This window comes from Aethalodelphis obliquidens, unplaced genomic scaffold, assembly GCF_003676395.1.
Source record: "Aethalodelphis obliquidens isolate GAN/ISIS:26980383/991018 unplaced genomic scaffold, ASM367639v1 scaffold10, whole genome shotgun sequence".
Taxonomy (NCBI): Eukaryota; Metazoa; Chordata; class Mammalia; order Artiodactyla; family Delphinidae; genus Aethalodelphis; species Aethalodelphis obliquidens.
The window spans coordinates 8821223-8841044 of record NW_020837954.1 but is presented as its reverse complement, the minus strand read 5'-3'; the positions used below and the strand labels follow the sequence as shown (position 1 = coordinate 8841044).

Here is a 19822-nt window from a genome sequence, read left to right as displayed (position 1 = left end):
ACACCAAATAAGATCTGGGGACTGAGAATCAATAGACTAAACTGTAGAAATTAGGACTCTCAGAGTCCCAACTTGGGGTCAGAAGAGGCTAAATGGTACCCCTCAGTTACACAAGCTCTGAACTGGCAAATTTTACCTTCCTGGACAACAAGAATCACAGATCCGCTTGGCCAGCAGAGGATGGCGTATCTCCACTCACCCACGCCTGTGGCATCACCATGACAGTAACACAGCTGGCTACGTAAGGACAAAACACGAGAAACACCTTACATAATCAAAGATATGCAGAAAGGTGACATGCATGGACTTGTATCGGAATTTCACTCAGGCAAAAGTCTCTAGCTCCTTCCAAATGTATCTCTAATGACCTAATTTGGTCAGGATTTTGGTGATACAGCTTAGCAACTGTACAGCTTAGCACAAAGTAGCTTCCCTATGCCTTCCTACAATGTACCCACAACCCCTGTTTTGACTCTTATCTCAATCCTTCCCAGTCAAGGCAAGCCCCAGGTTTTCAGTTTCCTCAATGGGGCCCAGGCCACCGCAATGACTCTTCATGCAGTCACCTCCAACTCTTGCTTCTAGAAGACTGAAGCAGGCTTCTAGTAGCCACCAGTTCTCAGGCATATACTGTGTTCTAGGCTCTTAATTTTGTCTTCACAACAACTTATTAGGCAGGTGTATCATCCCTATTTTACAGATAAGGAAATTGGAGCACAGAGAAACTGAATAACTTCTGTCCAAGGTCACATAATTAGTAAGCAGTACAGCAGTCTTTGAACTCAGGCCTGTCTAATGCTAAACTCATGTTCTTTAAAATAATAATGGTGGTTCTTATATAGTACCGCGTGCCAGGCGCTGATCTAAACACTCTCCAAATCTAACCTTAGTCTTTACAATAACCCTAGGAGAGAAATACTATATTTGCCACTACCTTTATGCAGGGAGAAAACTGACAGACAGATGCAACAACTCTTAAAGTTGCAAAGCTCATAACTGGCAACACCAGGATTCAAACCTAGGCAGGCTAATTCCAGCATCCAGACCTTAACCACAGTACATACTGCCCCCTACCGCATTCTCCCTGTAACTTAGTTCTTTCTGTATTCATTCATTCAAATATTGCTTATGTCCCCAACATCTTACCAGATATTATAGAAAGATAACTGTTATTTGACAAATTTCTTCCCTCAGGGAGCAGCAGTTTAGATGGGAAAAATCAGCAAAACAGTATCAAGAAAGAAGGCAGTTACCAGAATGTGAAGTCAGGTAATACGTGATTGGGGCAGCAGGAGAACTCGAGCACTCGGACAGGCAGAAAGATCTTGCTGAGCACTGAAACTGAGTCAAATTTGGAGAGGTGGAGAGAATGGTCCAGCCATACATAAAACCCTGTATGGCTGTTTTATGTATGTTATCTCATTTATTCCTCATCCAGGTCTATAAAGCATCCTCATTTAACAGATAAAGAAAATAAGGTGCAGAAAGTCCAACAACTCACGATCATACAATGACTAAGGGACAGAGCTAGGTTCATCTACCTCCGACACCCTTCTCTCAGCCAGGGGCCTCTTCGCAGGTGAACACAAAATGAAGAGGCCAGGGAATCAAGCAGAGCACTGGCGGGGCCAGGCAAACTCTAACCATTCTGATTTCTAGACCCCTTAGAGCAACCGGGGTTCTCTGTCTTCCCCCCGTCCCACAGGGTGTGTGCATTTTCAACTTAGAAGCCTCTTCCCATGGAGTTCCCACTCCAAACAAGCTCCCTTTCTGCAAACTGACATATTGTGACTTGCCTTGTCCAAGTATAGAGCAGTCCTTTCGGGCCAGTTTAGCTCACCAGGAAAGGGCCTCTCTGAGAACAAGCTCTCTGCTGGTGGGGCCAGCTGGCGGGGACACAGGCTAGGCCTTGGGGCCCTCTAGGATCCCCTAATCCAGACCCCTCTGTTAGGAGGAAAACTCTGAGGCTCAGAGAGGGGAGGGGAGTGACTCACTGAAGGCATTCCCTCACCCCACAAAAAAAAAAATTTAAAAAAATTAAAAAATCTGAGCTCCATAAAAGTGCTTTGGCAAGCAGAGGTCTGAAATGCCTCCAACAGCCTGGAGAAGAGGGAACTAAGGATCTGCCTTCCCACATAGTCTCTCTTTAGACTCCAGTGCTGCTAAGACTAAAAAGGGCAAATCTGTTTTCTTAGCAAGGTTCAAGCTTGACTCAAATTTGTATGGTTAGGAAGGGAGTAGAGGTGCAAGGCCATCTAAATGTGAATCATCAGCTCTTAATCAGCAACCTGGGGGGTGGGAAGTTTTGGGAAAGCGCGCCTGCGAGACCTTTGGATTGGCGCTCTTCCCTCTGTAGGGAAAGCAAGCCCTGATGTGACAGCACCCACTTACAGCCTCTTATAGCATGCGTTTTACAGCACCCACTGTCTAGAACAGGTATATAGGTGTCGTGATGCTTCCAGTGTACCCTCAGGTAGCCCTCTAAACAGACTTGAAGTAATAGACCCAACTACAGCAAAGGAGAATCTGCTGTCCAAAGAGTAAAAGCAGTACCCATTATGTCATCATCAGAGTGTTTAAAACATATATCAGGATCATTACTCATCAAACTTTCCCTCTGGGAACAGATATAGCCCATTGCTCTTTCTAAGGCCGAAAGCCTGTGTGTTATCTTCCATTAATATTTCCTGTCACTCTTCAGTTCCATTTCCACCAATCATCACATTAGACCACAGCCAAAAGACATACCGTTTTTAAAAATGTACTTACCTTAATGTGCTCAGAGTACTTATAGGTCAATTTCCCTGCTGGCTACTTTTAGTGTGGTTGTACAGTGTATGACGAGGACTTCTTCTCTTTCTCTTTAGCATTAGGTAAAATCCTCAGACGGAGCAGAACCTAGATATATTTAAATAAAATAAACCAATGACCTTAGGCTATATCATTCACATAGGAGTGGTTGGATATGCATTTTTTCTAATCTAGGGCCTATTGGCCAAAAGTAGTTTGAAATATTTGGGAACCTAGAGATTGGATGACTTAAAGGTAAGGAAGCTGGACCTTTCCTCTTTCTTTAAATTCTCTTTTCCCCTACGCACACCTCTCTGTGTTTGCCGCCTACCTCTCTGACCACTCATGGTTAGGTTGCTTTATGTATCCCTCTCCCTCTGCCAAGCCCTAAATGTTGGTAGTTCCCTGAACAAACTCATCTATTCCCATGGGCACAGCATATATTCCCAAACCTGTACTTCAACTGATATCTCTCTTCAGAACTTCAGACCCATTCACGAAACTACCAAACTCCCACAAGCACCTCAAACTCAATCTGTAGAAAAATGAACTCCTCATCTTCTCTCTCTGCCACCTCCTCACAGCCACTTCTCTCTCTCTTCTCTTGTTGATGGCACCATCTTCTAGCATTGCCCATGTAAGAGACCTAGGACTCACCCTTTACTCCTTACTCCTCCCCACCCAAGATCCCTCACATCCAATCAGTGTCAAACACTGTCATCATCCTCTCTTGAATCCATCCACTTTTCTCCACTCTCACAACCACCAGCCTAGTTCAGGTAAAAATCATTATTTCCCGAAGTTGAGATAAGTCTCCCAACTGGTCTCCTGACCCTACTTGAGCTCTTCCAATCCATTCCTTATGCTGAACCCAGTGATCTTTCTAATATGTATATCTAAGCATGTCATGCTTTTCACTAAAAATCCTCCTGTAGCTCCATTCTGCTTTTAGGATGAAGTCCAAATGTCTTAACCAACTGAAGATATCCTGCATAACTTGGTCTCCACATACCTCTCCAGCCGCATCTCTCACCAGAATTCCTTCACATTTCATGTTCCAGCCCCACAGAATCTCTTCCAGACCGTCACACCTGCTGTTCTCTTGCCTGCTGGCCTTCCTAGAATCACAGAATTGTACAGAGAAAACGGACTGAAAAATACCCAAATCAGGACCGTAAACCAATTTCCTCCTTATCTGCAGAAAACTCAATCCAATTAAATAAACATTTATTGAGTGCCCACCAAGGGTAAAATACTACCTTAGCAGCTGCAAAGACACTTAATAAGTAAGGCATAACCCATGCCTATGGAACTTGCAATCTCATTGCTTCTCTTAAACCTGAGTTTTAAAGTTCAGGTTCCTGGGCTTCCCTGGTGGCGCAGTGGTTGAGCGACCGCCTGCCGATGCAGGAGACACGGATTCGTGACCCAGTCCGGGACGATCCCACATGCCGCGGAGCGGCCGGGCCCGTGAGCCATGGCCGCTGAGCCTGCGCGTCCGAAGCCTGTGCTCCGCAACGGGAGAGGCCACAACAGTGAGAGGCCCGCGTACCGCAAAAAAAAAAAAAAAAAGTTCAAGTTCCTGAAATGTAGTTCCTTTCCTCAAACTTAAGTTCAAGGCACGCTAAGAAACTATCTGTTCGTGACACAACTGGCTTGTGCCTATATTTACTTTACCAGAATATTTCACCCCCATCTCTCCCAATCCAGGGCCCACATACCATCTCCCAATTTCTGAACTTCAAAGAAGCACTACCCGGCTGTTTATGCCTAGATTAGAAAGCTCGAAGTTCCTGTTGGCTTTTTCAGCTGTGGCTTATGGCAATCTAATTGGCATCGATCACCAGGGATTCCCAGGAGCCTGAAGTCCAGCATTTAGTAGCTATGTGTGGTGTTGCATCAGTCAGGACTGGAGTTTTAAGTTTAAAATACTGGAGCTCAGGAAAGGAGTAGAGAGAAGAGCCATCCTGAAGAAATTTAATAGATAGCCTTTTGGATTGCCCCTGAGCACACACACAGCAAAATGATGGAGCTAGGCAAAGAACACTATCTAAAAGCAAAAGACTATATCCTATGTCTCTGCCGAGCCAGAATGTGATTTTATGATGGAGACACAATCTTAGTGATAGTTTTCCTTCTTCTTGGTGGGTAGATGACTAGAAGGCTTAGTATTACTAGAATTTCAAAGAGGCATCCCCTCTGTGGGCAGACAAATGACCAAAGTCACTCCCTCCTCCTGACTGACTGGAGGCAGGCTTTGTGCAGGGCATGCACTGCATGTCCATGTGTGGTTGGCCCTGGATGGCACTTGTCTGCCTTCCAAATTCATGGCTATCACTACATAAATGGGAGATACTATCTCAGGTTTCTCACCACCCAGCCCTGAACAAGACGGGGTCTACTTTCAAAACACAGAAAGTTACTATAATACATTTTCCATACTTCTCTACTTGGAAACTCATGTGAAGATTCCTAGTGCCTTAAACTTTCATCATTTGTTCATAATGGCCGATCCTGGCCCACCCCTCCACCCCCCTCGATGAGGCAGAAATTTGGATTGTTCTCAAATACAACACAAAGAGAATTTCTGGCAACCAGAGTTTTACCCAGGGGTGGTAATGAAGCATAATTATCCTTGGCTGACCAGAAGCCGAATGACTATTAATAGAGAGAAGCAACAAGAAAGTGTCAAATAGGATAGGGAGCATGCTATACCTGGGTTGAAACACTCAATAATTAGGAACAGAATGTAGAGAACCAAGTGGCCATTTGCCCTATGTCTTATTCCTTTTGGTTTTTTAGGTTGGATTGATTCCTGTCTAGTTCAAGGTGGGGCGTGTACTAGCCTAATTTGGTCTGGGAACCAACCAAGGATTCTGGATGCTACTTTTAAGGCAGGTCCTGGGCCTTAGTTTACCTGTGTTCCTAGGTCTAAAACACCTTTCCTTCCATCTATTGCAAAGTAAGTTTGAGTGTTTGTCAGACAGCAACAGCAGTAAACAAGAGAGTCGAAAAAGATTGGATGCGGCATCATCAACCTCATGTTTTATTTGCATCCCTAGAACTCTGAAGATTCTGCATTTGGCATAGCAAAATCTCCCCCATAGGACTGCACGTGGAGTGACTTTCATATTTTCCACATCTCTGGTCTGGCCTTATTACTCAAAGGACATTAACCCCTGCATTCCATCTAAGAACCTATCAGTAAGTCTTTCAGTCTAAAGAAGTATCAAATAAGGAAATTACTGATTTACAAGCCAGAAATATTTATTGAGTTTGGAAACATTTATCAATTGCCTTCCATATGGAAAACAAAGGATTTAGCACTAGGATGGAGGAGGGTAGGGTGAAGAAGGGCTTGAAAGATGAGAGACAAGAAGCCTCCCCTCAAATGACCTTAAAATTGGGGGAAACACACAGACACAAAAATAAATAATACAAAAGAGAGACAGAGCCCAGGTGTATGGGGCTGTGCTTGCTGAAAGAGAACCAAATTTGGAACTTGCCATACCATCAACAACTTTTAAATATTTTTCATTCTTCCAGAGTAAAACCTTATCATACCTGCGAAGGAGAGAAACTACAATAAACAGAAATACGCTCCTTGAGGAAGATTTGTCTATATTCTTTTACTAATCCCAGGACAGAGGCCCTGAGGTTTATTTTCAGGTTGATCTGGTTTTGATGTGTATGAATGATTTGGTCAGTAAGATAGCAAATAGCCAAAGAGATCAAAAGGATTAGAAAGGCCCACTGAGACAAGATTATGATCCATCCATCAGCATATATATATCTGGGCTCTGCAGCATGGCTGGGACACAGACCTACTGAGCCAACTGGATGCCACCATAACTGTGTGCCCCAAGAGGCTTTTACACCCTGGGGAGACAGTAATGGCAGTCCTAAGAGGAAGATCTGTGAAACCAACTGCAGAGCTCCCCAGTACCCTGCATTAAAAGCCATCAAAATTGGAGGCTTTGCTGATAAGAGAAGTGGAGCATTAGGGAAGATAACTCAAGGTACTGAAAATCCTCAGTCAGACCCACTTCAGCTTGATTGTAATTCTTGGCTCCAGGCCTACTTCTGAAAGACATCAAACATGGAAAGAAAATAAGTCTGAGAAAAAATATAGCTTATTCCATTCGAAGGATAGACAATGAGACATGTAACAGATGGAATGGGAAAGGGCAAAGGGCGTAATAAGACTCGCTACAGGATTAAGCGCTCATCTGATTAAAAGCAGCATATGCAGGGCAGAGGCAGAGCAAAACCACACCACTCACTCCACGCTTCAGGGTGTGCAGCCGTCAACACGCCGGAGACCAAGTGGGAGCCACAAACACAAGCCCCGCTGAGAAGTATCATGACTGGTTAACTGGACTGTGAAGGTTTTGCCTTGATCTTTAGTCACGAAAGTCTCAGCCACAGAAAGAACTACGCATCTGTTGCAGAAGCAGAAGAGCTCAACTTTGTACCCTCAGTGCCAAGCATGATGCCGGACACATCAGGGCTTAATAACTGTGCTTTGAATGAGTGAAAGTCTAACCTCTTAGCTATATGCCCATGAGGTCTGGAAGGGGTAGAGGTAGTCTGTAACCATATGTCCTGATTTGCCTGATAATCCCAGACTATACCTGTTGTATCCGCATAATCAGTAATGGCCCCTTTTACTTGCTAAAGAGTATCAGTTTGGACAGCAAATTATATTTTACTTTAGGTATATAGTCTGTCACCAAAATGAATGTTTTCCATTGATTAGATGATCACAAATACACATGGGGCCCTTTATTTTTTCAACCAAGTCACTCCTCAGTCCTTGCAGAGCCTGTCTTTGGTGGACTTTGTGAGGTCCTTTTTTCTCTGGTCTCCCGTTTTATCTCTTCGCCCATGTTTCCCTTATTTCTTCCATCCCTGTTTTTCCTTCATGAGTCCTGGCTCTACCCCTGGGGTGGGGAGTGTGAGTCAGCCTCTCTGTGTCCTGTGAGTTCTGATTATTTTAAGTCCTTCAGAGTCTCAGAGGAACACCACTTCTAACATATCCTTCCTTGCTAATATTCACAACCTTTGATAGCATGACTTCAATGTATTTTTGTGCTGACAAAGTCTCTATTTTTTTTCTGACTTTCCAAAGACCCCTCTCAAGAATGAGTGATAATGGAGACAAGGAAAGAAGGAAGCAAGGGAGGAAGAAAACCCTGTATTGCTACAAATGGATAAATGAACAAAAAGCTTGAGTGAGGGCCTACATATGGACAAGGAGATGGACTTCTAGTCCTATGGCTTTTTCTTACCTACCAAAAAGAAAGGGCTGAATTACATCTTGCTTTTTAAGCAAGGAGTCTGATTTATTCCTGAGACTTCTATCTATTTCCATTTATTTAGCTTAGCATTTACACCAGCAGGATTCAAGAACAAATTCTATTTTGTTCAAGATAAATCATCATTCACTCCTGGAAGCCCAAAACCATCATAAAAATAAAAAGAAGTAGGAGGGAAAAGGAATGTTAGTAAGAATTGGATCCATTAATGAGTTTGGGATTTTGATATTTTTTGGGTAATTTTTTTCAATCTTTCTCTCAGACCATGAATGGGAGTTTATTATCTGGGGTGTAAACTTCTTATGAGCTTCTGACATTGCTGCTAATAAGGAAATAATAGCAGATCTATAGTCTCTGTCTTCATAAAAAGAAGCAAGAGACTCATTTGGCCATATCAGACTGAATCAGGAACCTTAAAAAAATAAATTAACTCTATATAACAGGATGTAAAGTTAGAGTCTGAAGACATGGATTGGAATCCCATTCTATTCGTTCCTAGCTGCGTGGCCTTGGACAAATCTCTTGGGGACTCAGCTTCTCAACTGCATAATGAGAGGCTTATTTGCTTAAGCTCCACCTATCACTCAAGCTCTATGAATCTACGGCTTAATCATTTGGTCAGGGAGAATTTCTTTCTCCAATAATCCCCACATGAAGGGCATCAAATGTTCAACTCCATCTCCTACTCCCACATCCCACTAGTTATCTTCTAACACCCCTAACAGAAGGCCTAGGATCTCTATGCTCCCTTACTGCCCCCATCTTTCCCTGTAATCCATATGCTCTGGATTCCATAACTTCATCAGGGTGATTTCTGGTAAATGAACTGACTCTGCTCACAGTGCCTGGCTGTGCCGTGGCTATGAGCTCTCTGAGGACAGCAAAACATCTCATATCAAAGGGTCCATCTGTCTTTAGCTGGAAAATATATTTTGAATAATCAAGTTTGCTACAAATTGGCCAGCTCAGGTCCACTACTGAGAAATCAATTGCTCAGCCTTTCATGTCTCTCCTGAGCCAGTGTATGTTGTTCAGTGGATTCAATACTACAACAATCTCAACCCCTGCTCCTCCTTGGCAAGGAATGTTATTTCATTACACCTGCCTAGAAAGGTACCAACATTCCCTGACTTGCTATTGACACTCATTGATTCAAACCTGACTCCCAGACATGTTTGCTTACTAAAAGGAGCCTAAATAAAGCATGTGTTACTCATTTTCCCCTAGCGAGAGAAGATTTTGTAAAATCGTCTTGCGGCAACCCTTGTCAATATGGTTTAAAAATAGTGCTCACAATTCACTAATACCCTCTGTGCCTGTGGGATGGAAACACCTTTACATAGTCAGACCCAGGGATCTTAAACCCCATTTGGAGATTTCCAGAAAGTTCTCTTATAACTACTTCATGGATTTGCTGGGACCATGAAATGAGATGATGCATGCGAACTGCACAAACCCCAGCACATTACAGGAACTCTATTTTTTCCAGTGGGTGAGAAAGATGCCTTAGAGAAGGCAGCACTGCCGAAGCTCTCTTGATGATGATAGGAAAGATTACTGTGAATACACGGTAAAATGGTAGGGGTAGGACAGAAGGAATGAATGTATAAGTAGATAGGAAAGTGAAACAGATGTGGAATAAAGCATGAGCATAATGTGAGAAAGTTCTCCCAGACTCTGCCTTCTCAGCATCCCAAATGGCCACACTCATGGGAACAAAGTTTTCTGGTGGGTCTCAAGTTCCATCCTCATTACAGTCTATAATCTACCTACAAACTTCCCCTTCCTGCGCTCTGAATGCTGCCATCATAAGAACACATTCTCTGCTCCTTAGTTTCTTTTTTTTTTTTGCTTCCTAATTTCTTATGTGTAATTCCTACATCTCTCCCATGGTACCAAAGACATTCATAGCTCTACCTTTGATTTTTCTGGTCTGCGTGGAAACAGCCACCTGAGATTCTGCTTTACAGATAACTTGATAAATTCCATTGATGTTGGAACCCATGTCCATTTAATTCTCTAGGAATTGTACCTACAACTGCTCTGTTGTATTCAAGGGTCCATGGTTTGTATTTTCTTTGTAACAATCACGGACGACATCTATAGACTTTCAAATGCTCTCACTGCCTAGCTGAAAACAGTGTCCCACACAAGGGGACACAAGGAAGAACTGTCCTGCTCCAAACAGCAATGCAGCTCTCTTGTCCCCTGCATTGGTAAACTCTGTCTGGCCTAGTAAAACGCTTCCTAGAAGAAAAGTGCATCAAAAGCCTCCATAATTCTATACGTTAGCTTTGCTAGGCTGACTACCATGCTCCTGCACCCTGGTTGTAAGACAGATTCTTCATGGTCCCTGAATCCTGTTCCCTTGTCCCTACTAACTGGGTTCAGGGACAGTGGCTGGCACAAGGCACTCCTGTGAAAGAGACTCCCAACCCAAATCTACCAACCACAACATGAATCCCTCGGATTGGACTGTTCCCAGTCTCTTTTCCTTGATTTTCTTTCTCTAGCTTCCTCTGTGCTTTTCATAATTACTGTTCTTCCTCCTATTACAAATGAACCTCTCCTTCCTTCTGTCATCTCCTAAACTTCCCTGAAGGAATTTTTTAGTAAGTTCTGGCAAAAGTAGCAAGAATGCTAAAGACCAGTCAAAAAAAGGAAGCAAAACCCAAAAAAGCTAAAGGAAGCAGGCTTTTGGCTCTGGAAAACAAATGCTTTTATGCTACCTTAGGCACTAGCGCAGAAGGGTCCCTTGAAAAGGAGTCAGGCTATAACATTACTTAATATTGAGTATCTCAGCAGCACTGCAAGGTGATGTTTACCATGGCTTTCCTTGTACCAAGGGCTGGGTTTCCAGCGACCCATTTGCTGGTGCCAATTTCTAATAGCTTTATGGCCAGAAACTACTGCCCAACTGGGGCAAGGGAGGGCAGGGTGCAGAGGGAGACAGGATTAGATCTAGGCCCAGGGGGTCAGTGGCAGTGTGCACAAAAAGCTGGCCCCTGGAGGTAACAAAGGCCAGGAATTCCCTTGGCCCCTTGGTAGCCTGAGGGTGTCACTTGTTGGAAAAAATGAGGTCTAACCCAGATAAAAGGGGAAGCTGGTACCTCACCTGCCAGGTCTATACTGAAATATAAACTCCAGCCTCTGGAGTTTCTTCCAGCTGCCAGCCAGGTGCCACAACAACTTGGTACCAGGCTCTGGCCCTCCCTTCACCATACCCTAGTAGGAAAGCATCCCCAGGATGAGGTTCAGCAATACTCTTGTCTATAAGGGTGATAAACAAGGAGTTTAGAGCCTGAACATCTTATCTGAGGTGATGACAAGAAGCCCAGAGAGAGACTATACAAGAGTCCTTGTATGGCCAACATAGTCTAACTGACATCTTTGTGTAAATGAGAAGGCCCTCCCTCACTGTGAGTAGATAGAGACCTGTGGGTGCACAGCTTGGGTGAAACACGGGCATGATTTGTGCTCAGGTACAGTGCACAATGCATAGCAACACAGAGCCGTCCCATTCCATAGCTCAGGGGTTAGAAATAATTAGGTTCAACGCAGAGTGTCAGAAAAGATGGCAGGTGTCATGTCTGGGTCAGCCTTCTCACACCCTTCTGCATGTTGGGGCATCAGTCTGTGCCAGGCTAGCTAAGGACAGAGATGCTAGGAGGAGCAAGGGTGACAGAAACATGGTGGCCCTACCAGGACTTACACTCAAGCCAGCCATGTCCTAACCTCACTCTGACACAGCCACTGAGACCCAACCCACTCCCGTCATCAGGCTCACTCACCACCATCTGTCTCTGAGGAAAATTATCTAGAACAATGCATGCCTGCTTGCTATGAGTGCATTTGGGGATCCAACAGTGATGTGAGGTACAGAAAATGGACCAAGCAGTATTATCACGATGAAGGAATCAAAAGGAATAGGGGAAAGGTCTCAAATAGGGGGGATTGGTTCCTAAAAGAAGAAGAATTGGACCACAACCCTCTCACTACTACTCCAAACATAAAGCAACAGATAAAATATAAAAAGAATGTATTAAGGGGCAACCTTCATGATGGCGGAGGAGTAAGACGTGGAGATCACCTTTCTCCCCACAGATACACCAGAAATACATCTACACGTGGAACAACTCCTACAGAACACCTACTGAACACTGACAGAAGACCTCAGACCTCCCGAAAGGCAAGAAACTCCCCATGTACCTGGGTAGGACAAAAGAAAAAAGAAAAAACAGAGACAAAGAATAGGGTCGGGACCTGCACCAGTGGGAGGGAGCTGTGAAGGAGGAAAGGGTTCCACACACTAGGAAGCCCCTTCGCAGGCGGAGACTGCGGGTGGCGGAGGGGGGAGCTTCGGAACCGCGGAGGAGAACACAGCAACAGGGGTGCGGAGGGCAAAGCGGAGAGATTTCCGCACAGAGGATCTGTGCTGGCCAGCACTCACCAGCCCGAGAGGCTTGTCTGCTCACCCGCTGGGGCGGGCGGGGCTCAGAGCTGAGGCTTGGGCTTTGGTCTGATGCAGGGAGAGGACTGGCGGCGTGAACACAGCCTGAAGGGGGCTAGTGCACCACGGCTAGCCAGGAGTGAGTCCGGGAAACGGTCTGGAGCTGCCGAACAGGCAAGAGACTTTTTCTTGGCTCTTTGTTTCCTGGTGCGCGAGGAGAGGGGATTAAGAGCGCTACTTAAAAGAGCTCCAGAGACGGGCGCGAGCCGTGGCTATCAGTGCAGACCCCAGAGACGGGCACGAGACGCTAAGGCTGTTGCTGCAGCCACCAAGAAGCCTGTGTGCAAGTACAGGTCACTATCCCCACCTCCCCTCCCGGCAGCCTGTGCAGCCCACCACTGCCAGGGTCCCGTGATCCAGGGACAGCTTCCCCGGGAGAACACACAGCTCGCCTCAGGCTGGTGCAATGTCACGTCAGTCTCTGCCGCCGCAGGCTCGCCCCGAATTCTGTACCCCTCCTTCACCCCGGCCTGAGTGAGCCAGAGCCGCCAAATTAGCTGCTCCTTTAACCCCGTCCTGTCTGAGTGAAGACCAGATGCCCTCAGGCAACCTACATGCAGAGGCGGGTCCAAATCCAAAGCTGAACCCCAGGAGCTGTGCGAACAAGGAAGAGAAAGGGAAGTCTCTCCCAGCAGCTTCAGGAGCAGTGGATTAAATCCCCACAATCAACTTGATGTACCCTGCATCTGTGGAATACCTGAATAGACAACGAATCATTCCAAAATTGAGGCAGTGGACTTTGGGAGCAACTGTAGACTTGGGGTTTGCTGCATGCGACTGACTGGTTTCGGGTTTTACGTTTATCTTAGTTTAGTATTTAGAGTTTATTATCATTGGTAGATTTGTTTATTGATTTGCTTGCTCTCTTCCTTTTATATATATATACATATATATATTTTTTTTTCCTTTTTCTCTTTTTGTGAGTGCATATGTGTATGCGTCTTTGTGTGATTTTGTTTGTATATCTTTGCTTTTACCATTTGTCCTAGTGTTCTGTCTGTCCGTTTTTTATTTTTTTTTAATATAGTTTTTAGTGCTTGTTATCATTGGTGGACTTGTTTTTTAGTTTGGTTGTTCTCTTCCTTCTTTCTTTTCCTTTTTTTCTATTACTTTTTAATAATTTTTTTTATTTTAATAACTTTCTTTTTATTTTTTCTTTCTTTCTTTCTTTTTTTCTCCCTTTACTTCTGAGCCACGTGGCTGACAGGGTCTAGGTGCTCCAGCCAGGTGTCAGGCCTGTACCTCTGAGGTGAGAGAGCCGAGTTCAGGACATTGGTCCACAAGAGACCTCCCAGCTCCACGTAATATCAAATAGCGAAAGCTCTCCCACAGATCTCGATCTCAACGCTAACACCCAGCTGCACTCAAAGACCAGCAAGCTACAGTGCTGGACACCCTATGCCAAACAACTAGCAAGAAAGGAACACAACCCCAGCCATTAGCAGAGTGACTGCCTAAAATCATAATAAGGTCACAGGCACCCCAAAACACACCACCGGACACGGTCCTGCCCACGAGAAAGACAAGATCGAGCCTCATCCAACAGAACACAGGCACTAGTCCCCTCCATAACGAAGCCTACACAACCCACTGAACCAACCTTAGCCACTGGGGGAAGATACCAAAAGCAACGGGAACTACGAACCTGCAGCCTGCGAAAAGGAGACCCCAAACACAGTAAGTTAAGCAAAATGAGAAGACAGAGAAAGACAAAGCAGATGAAGGAGCAAGGTAAAAACCCACCAGACCTAACAAATGAAGAAGAAATACACAGTCTACCTGAAAAAGAATTCAGAGTAATGATAGTAAAGATGATCGAAAATCTTGGAAATAGAATGGAGAAAACACAAAAAACATTTAACAAGGACCTAGAAGAACTAAACAGCAAACAAACAATGATGAACAACACAATAAATGAAATTAAAAATTATTTAGAAGTAATCAATAGCAGAATAAAGGCAGAAGGATGGATAAGTGACCTGGAAGATAATATAGTGGAAATAACTACTGCAGAGCAAAATAAAGAAAAAAGAATGAAAATAAGTGTGAACAGTCTTAGAGACCTCTGGGACAACATTAAACGCACCAACATTAGAATTATAGGGGTCCCAGAAGAAGAAGAAAAAGAGAAAAGGACTGAGAAAATATTTGAAGAGATTATGGTAGAAAACTTCCCTAATATGGAAAAGGAAGTAGTCAATCAAGTTCAGGAAGCACAGAGAGTCCCATACAGGATAAATCCAAAGAGAAACATGCCAAGACACATATTAATCAAGCTAAAAAAAATTAAATACAAAGGAAAAATATTAAGAGCAGCAAGGGAAAAATAATAAATAACATACAAGGGAATCCCCATAAGGTTAACAGCTGATCTTTCAGCAGAAACTCTGCAAGCCAGAAGGGAGTGGCAGGACATATTTAAAGTGATGAAAGGGAAAAACCTACAGTCAAGATTGCTCCACCCAGCAAGGATCTAATTCAGATTTGACAGAGAAATTAAAACCTTTACAGACAAGCAAAAGTTAAGAGAATTCAGCACCACCAAACCAGCTTTACAACAAATGCTAAAGGACCTTCTCTAGGCAGGAAACACAAGAGAAGGAAAAGACCTACAATAACAAACCCAAAACAATTAAGAAAATAGTAATAGGAACACACATATCAATAATTACCTTAAATGTAAATGGATTAAATGCTCCCACCAAAAGACACAGACTGGCTGAATGGATACAAAAACAAGACCCACATATATGCTGTCTACAAGACACCCACTGCAGACCTAGGGGCACATACAGACTGAAAGTGAGGGGATGCAAAAAGATATTCAATGCTAATGGAAATCAAAAGAAAGCTGGAGGAGCAATTCTCCTATCAGACAAAATAGACCTCAAAACAAAGACTATTACAAGAGACAAAGAAGGACACTACATAATGATCAAGGGACAATTCAAGAAGAAGCTATAAGAATTGGAAATATTTATGCACCCAACATAGGAGGACCTCAATACATAAGGCAAATGCTAACCACCATAAAAGGGGAAATCGACAGTAACACAATCATAGTAGGGGATTTTAACACCCCACTTTCACCAATGGACAGATCATCCAAAATGAAAATAAATAAGGAAACACAAGCTTTAAATGATACATTAAACAAGATGGACATAACTGATATTTATAGGACATTCTATCCCCAAACAAGAGAATACACATTTTTCTCAAGTGCTCATGGAACATTCTCCAGGCTAGATCATATCTTGGGTCACAAATCAAGCCTTGGTAAATTTAAGAAAACTGAAATTGTATCAAGTATCTTTTCCGACCACAATGCTATGAAACCGGATATCAATTACAGGGAAAAATTTCTAAAAAACACAAACACACAGAAGCTAAACAATACACTACTTAATAACCAAGAGATTACTGAAGAACTCAAAGAGGAAATCAAAAAATACCTAGAAACAAATGACAATGGAGACACGACGACCCAAAACCTATGGGATGCAGCAAAAGCAGTTCTAAGAGGGAAGTTTATAGCAATACAGTCCTTCCTCAAGAAACAAGAAACATCTCAAATAAACAACCTAAACTTGCACCTAAAGCAATTAGAGAAAGAAGAATAAAAAAAAACCCAAAGTTAGCAGAAGGAAAGAAATCATAAAGATCAGATCAGAAATAAATTAAAAAGAAATGAAGGAAATGATAGCAAACATCAATAAAACTAAAAGCTGGTTCTTTGAGAAGATAAACAAAATAGATAAACCATTAGCCAGGCTCATCAAGAAAAAAAGGGAGAAGACTCGAATCAACAGAATTAGAAATGAAAAAGGAGAAGTAACAACTTACACGGCAGAAATACGAAGGATCATGAGAGATTACTACAAGCAACTATATGCCAATAAAATGGACAACCTGGAAGAAATGGACAAATTCATAGAAAAGCACAACCTTCCGAGACTGAACCAGGAAGAAATAGAAAATATAAACAGACAAATCACAAGCACTGAAATTGAGACTGTGATTAAAAATCTTCCAACAAACCAAAGTCCAGGACCAGATGGCTTCACAGGCGAATTCTATCAAACATTTAGAGAACAGATAACACCTATCCTTCTCAAACTCTTCCAAAATACAGCAGAGGGAGGAACACTCCCAAATTCATTCTACGGGCCACCATCACCCTGATACAAAAAGCAGACAAAGGTGTCACAAAAAAACTACAGACCAATATCACTGATGAACATAGATGCAAAAATCCTCAACAAAATACTAGCAAACAGGATCCAACAGCACATTAAAAGGATCACACACTATGATCAAGTGGGGCTTATCCCAGGAATGCAAGGATCCTTCAATATACGCAAATCAGTCAATGTGATAAACCAGATTGACAGATTGAAGAAGAAAAACCGTATGATCATCTCAATAGATGCAGAAAAAGCTTTCAACAAAATTCAACACCCATTTATGATAAAAACCCTCCAGAAGGTAGGCATAGAGGGAACTTACCTCAACATAATAAAGGCCATATATGACAAACCCACAGCCAGCATCATTCTCAATGGTGAAAAACTGAAACCATTTCCTCTAAAATAAGGAACAAAACAAGGTAGTCCAGTCTCACCACTATTGTTCAACATAGTTTTGGAAGTTTTAGCCACAGCAGTCAGAGACGAAAAAGAAATAAAAGGAATCCAAATCAGAAAGGAAGAAGTAAAACTGTCACTTTTTGCAGATGACATGGTACTATATACATAGACTATCCTAAAGATGCTAACAGAAAACTAGTAGAGCTAATCAATGAATTTGGTAAAGTAGCAATTAAGGAAACACTGCCATTTACCATTGCAACAAAAAGAATAAAATACCTAGGAATAAACCTACCTAAGGAGACAAAAGACCTGTATGCAGAAAACTATAAGACACTGATGAAAGAAATTAAAGATGATACAAACAGATGGAGAGATATACCATTGTTCTTGGATTGGAAGAATCAACATTGTGAAAATGACTCTACTACCCAAAGCAATCTACAGATTCAATGCAATCCCTATCAAACTACCAATGGCATTTTTCACAGAACTAGAACAAAAAATTTCACAATTTGTATGGAAACACAGGAGACCCCGAATAGCCAAAGCAATCTTGAGAAAGAAAAAGAGAGCTGGAGGAATCAGGCTCCCGGACTTCAGACTATACTACAAAGCTACAGTAATCAAGACAGTATGGTACTGGCACAAAATCAGAAATATAGATCAATGGAACAGGATAGAAAGCCCAGAGATAAACCCACACACATATGGTCACCTTATTTTTGATAAAGGAGGCAAGAATATACAGTGGAGAAAAGACAGCCTTTCAATAAGTGGTGCTGGGAAAACTGGATAGCTACATGTAAAAGAATGAAATTAGAACACTCCCTAACACCGTACATAAAAATAAACTCAAAATGGATCAAAAACCTAAATGTATGGCCAGACACTATACACGTCTTAGAGGAAAGCATAGGCAGAATACTCTATGACATACATCACAGCAAGATCCTTTTTGACCCACCTCCTAGAGAAATGGAAATAAAAACAAAAATAAACAATGGGACCTAATGAAACTTAAAACCTTTTGCACAGCAAAGGAAACCATAAACAAGACAAAAAGACAACCCTCAGAATGGGAGAAAATATTTTCAAATGAAGCAACTGACAAAGGATTAATCTCCAAAATTTACAAGCAGCTCATGCAGCTCAATATCAAAAAAACAAACAACCCAATCCAAATATGGGCAGAAGACCTAAATAGACATTTCTCCAAAGAAGATATACAGATTGCCAACAAACACATGAAAGGATGCTCAACATCACTAATCATTAGAGAAATGCAAATCAAAACTACAATGAGGTATCACCTCACAGCAGTCAGAATGGCCATCATCAAAAAAATCTACACACAATAAATGCTGGAGAGGGTGTGGAGAAAAGGGAACCTTCTTGCACTGTTGGTGGGAATGTAAATTGATACAGCCACTGTGGAGAACAGTATGGAGGTTCCTTTAAAAACTAATAGACTAGGGGTGCTTACTACCCAGAGACTCACTGAAAAAAACAAACAAAAAACTGAAGAATGCGTATAGAAACTGATAAAAATATAATAACTGTATATTTAATCCTTACCCATAAAAATAATAACTATTTGGGGGGGGAGGGTTAGGTTTAAATAAAACCCTAGACAGCAATATGAAGAAAGATATGTGCAGTGTAGGTACAGGAGGAAGAGAGGAACAAAGAAATTATTTTCTTATCTAGAAGAGACAAGATATACTGAATAAACATAGGCTTTATAGAAATTTTTAAAATTATGTATATATGTTAAAACTTTAAGGACAACCACTAAAATAAAAGTAATGCATCATATATATTGCAAGCAACAAAGGGAATAAAGGAAAATAGAAAAAAAAATCAACCACACAGAAAGCAGAAAAGAAAAAAAAAAAGCAGCAAAGAAAAAGCGTGGCTACAGCAGAAGTGTCCAGATGTCTGCCAAAGATTTGTGATCCTCTACCATAGTGAGGAACTGCTGCTGGGAAGTGGCTGTCAGGCCAAGAACTACATTTCCCAGGCCCCTCTTGCTTCTAGGTAGGACCATATGACTAGTTCTCATCAACAAAATGTGAGCAGTAGTGATATAAATAACTTTCAGGCTGATGTGGTTAAGAAGCAGCCTAACCCTTTCTTTCCCTTTCTAGGGTGATCTTGGAACCAACATGTTGGGAGTGGCAGCACCGCAAGATGGAAGAAACCTTGATTCCTGAATGACTGTGTGGGGCAGACCATACCCTCTGTGCCACTGATTGGATTTTTACATAACAAAATACATACTTCTATTATGTTAAGCCACTGAGGTTTCCACGTTCATCTGTAACCTCAGCTGGCACTACCCTAAGTAATACAGACGGTAAACAGAAAAAAAATAATTTGACAGAAATAATGTAGGTATATTATCAATCACAAAAATGTAAATGGACTAAGCCCAAGGGTTGGCAAACTACAGCTGGCAGGACAAATCTGGCTCTGTGCATTGATTTATGTATTGTCAGTGGCTATTTCTGAGTAGTTACAGCAGAGACTATATGGGTCACAGAGCCAAAAATATTTACTGTCTGATCCTTTCTAGGAAAAGATTGCTGACCTCTGAATTAAACCCATTTATT

At 42.4% G+C, this 19822-nt stretch overlaps 1 protein-coding gene across 1 annotated transcript in view; it reads right to left on the bottom strand.

Moving 5' to 3' along the window:
• AKAP6 (A-kinase anchoring protein 6) overlaps window positions 1-19822 on the bottom strand; it is a 595413-nt gene that overhangs the window by 553164 nt on the left and 22427 nt on the right. Inside the window, exons 2-3 of the mRNA XM_027111037.1 lie at window positions 3803-3908; window positions 2770-2898 (exon numbers count right to left, since the gene is read on the bottom strand). The gene's annotated coding sequence lies outside the window, so the exon portion shown is untranslated. The remainder of the gene's footprint in view (window positions 1-2769; window positions 2899-3802; window positions 3909-19822) is intronic.